Source organism: Lipotes vexillifer, unplaced genomic scaffold (assembly GCF_000442215.2).
Source record: "Lipotes vexillifer unplaced genomic scaffold, Lipotes_vexillifer_v1.1 scaffold23, whole genome shotgun sequence".
NCBI classification, from domain to species: domain Eukaryota; kingdom Metazoa; phylum Chordata; class Mammalia; order Artiodactyla; family Lipotidae; genus Lipotes; species Lipotes vexillifer.
This window is the reverse complement of record NW_006796283.1, coordinates 3,845,014-3,847,643: the sequence shown is the minus strand read 5'-3', so window position 1 is coordinate 3,847,643 and position 2,630 is coordinate 3,845,014. Positions and strand designations below refer to the sequence as shown.

General features: G+C 64.8%; 1 protein-coding gene across 1 annotated transcript in view; it reads left to right on the top strand.

Moving 5' to 3' along the window:
• Positions 1–2,630, top strand: part of ANKRD11 (ankyrin repeat domain 11) — a 31,329-nt gene that overhangs the window by 10,256 nt on the left and 18,443 nt on the right. The gene's annotated exons all lie outside the window — the stretch shown is intronic.

Genomic DNA, 2,630 nt, shown 5'->3' with positions numbered 1-2,630 from the left:
TGTGGAACCACGGGACCGCCCGAGGGGACACAGAAGGCGGCCGGGAGGGTGTCTGCAGACCACGTCCCGGAAGCCGGAGGAGACCTTCTCCCAGAAACTCACTCCTGTGTCTTTGCTGCCAGGATTCGCCGTGACTCAGGGAAGTTCTCCACTGGGCGCCGTCAGTGTTGCTGGGGAGTGAAACTCCCCAGGAGGAGTGGACTCTGGATGCTGGGCCCTGAAACAGAGGCCCTCAGGGCTGCGCCCTCTGCAGGCCCCGCCCGGCAGAGGCCGCAGGGGCTGTGGGAGGGGAGCAGAGGTGTGTCCCGCGGGGACAGCGACAGCATTTAGGGGGAAACCCAGGGACGGCTGGGGGCTGGGGGCCCTTGCACCTGCTAGCTGGGCGACCGTGTCCCGGGAAGAGGTGATAAACGTGGCCCCGATTTCACAGAGGACCGGCGAGGCGATCGAGCGTGAGAATCAAGGTGCCGTGGACATACAGGCCGAGCCACACGGCCGTGCTTTGCTTTCCTCACGGTGAGGGGACTGTCCAGGCTCATGAGACTGCCTTCCCCCCATCACCCTGGGAAGACGGCACGGCTGGCGTCCCCGGGGAACGAGGGGCAGGGTGTGCTCCAGCCCCTGCGCCTCCACAGCACCCTTTGGCCTCGCTCGCCACTCACATGGACCTGCCAGTTTTCCAGTCTACAACTTGACACGCGCCGCCTGGGCTTTGTGTAACTTCTGTTCTGCTTCTGGTTGGATGTGAGAAACAAAACCTTGGCAGAGCGCTGAGGGAGCTGGGCCGTTGCCCGGACACCTCCTCTGCCATGTCCCCATCCCTGCGCTGGCAGGTGGGGCCGTCGCCCACCTCAGGGCAGGGCGGGAAGGAGGTTCTGCAGGTCTCACCTGGGTTGACCCCCGGCTTGGCCCCTGCCGACAGGACGCCAGTGGCTGGGCAGGAGGGCCCTTCTGCAGCACCAGCGCCCCGGCCTCCGCTCCTCTGTGGCCCGGGTTCCGTGGGCCCCCGCTCCACCTGCGACTCCGAGCCCGGCCAGACGTGGGCCCTCCAGATCCCGGCAGCCACGGCAGCTGTAGAAAAGTACACTCCACCACCGAGCAGTTGGCGTCTCAGGAGATGGGATTACATTTGGGGTTTCTTCCTGCGTTACGCCTGGGGAGACCGGAGGGTTAGTCTGTTGTCCTCCACGTGTGGGGTGAGCAGGGCCCCTGGGCAGGTGTGGACTCGTGCTGGGGTTGCCTGGGCCTTCCAGCTCTCCCTGCCCCTTCCTGAGACCACAGGCCGGTGCCACAGGGCCCAGCTCTGCCGCTGGCATCAGAGTCTCTGGGCATCAGTTGCATCTTCGCTGCCACTCAACAGCAGCGCAGGCGAGACCCTCGAGGCACCTCCCTGGCCCTGGGCGTCCACTGCCGGCACGGTCACTTGAAGACAGAGGTGGCTGTGGCCCTTCTGCCGGGTTCCTCCGGCATCTTAAATCACGGGCGCGTCTGTCCTGAAGACCCATGCACCGCGGGGAGGGGGGCTGGTCTGCTTGCTTCCACCCCTGAGGTGACCCAGTGTACTCGGCAGATGCCACCCACAGCCCGGCGGGAGGCTGCGGGGCCACGTGCCTCGCTGAGGTTCTGCTTCCGTCCTCTTCTCTGGGGGCTTCGTGTCTCCACCGCCCCTGGGCAGGGGTGAGTGGGGAGCCCCTGAGAGGCCAGACACCCCAATTGTCTGAGGCCAGGCTGTGCTTTCCGGGAGATTGGGCAGAGCAGGGCCCAGGTCACCGGGTGAGGGCAGGGCCACACGGCCTCCCCCTGCCCCAACCCCCAGACCCGTCCGTGTGGCGCTCAGCTGTGGGAGAGCTTCTGAGCCAGGCTCCTGCCCAGGTCTGGCCACTTGCCCCAGCGTGGCTTCGTTTCTCGGGGCTCCTTGAAGCTGCTGGGTGCCAGCTGTGCCCTGTGCAGAGGCCTCCTCGAAGAGCCAGGGCCATGTGCCGCCCTTTCCTCACTGCTTTTGCCGGGTCGTGGGGGAATTGGGGGCAGGGGAGAAGGCGAGCGGGGTCCTTGGTCACCCCTGAGGAGCGTCCTTTCTGAATTTCCTCCTTGCTTGGGCCTATGCCTCGTGCGTTGGTTAAAAACCAGTTGTTGCTGGCGGGGTGGCCTGTGGTGCTTGGGGGTTATCACCTAAGATGCACAGATCACCGTTGTCAGCAGATCACAACTTTAGTTTTTAAAAAGGCAGTTTAAGGTACTTTTTAAGGAAATAACAGTTTACAGAAAACTCTTTGTAAGAAAATGGAAAGCGTGACACGCTTGTGGGGCCTGAGGTGGAGAGCAGCCCCGGGTTGTAGTTGTGGGAGTGGAGAGGTCGCCCCAGCCCGGGGACGCGGAGAGCAGGGAGAGCCCCTCAGACACCCGGGCCCCGTGGCGACCCAGCTTCCCTCCCCGTGGTCCGCACCCGTGACCTAGGTCCCCCCATCCCCGGGCTCCCCAGAGCACACAGGGCAGCAGGGGAGGGGTCTGAGACTCGACGGAGCCCCGGTTCCTGTGAATAGGAGGGTGAGTGTGGAGCAAAGTGAGCTTTTGGCTCCTGGTCCGTGGAGTGGGGGGTGTCTCTTCTCTCCGCGCCACCCCCCCCCCACCCC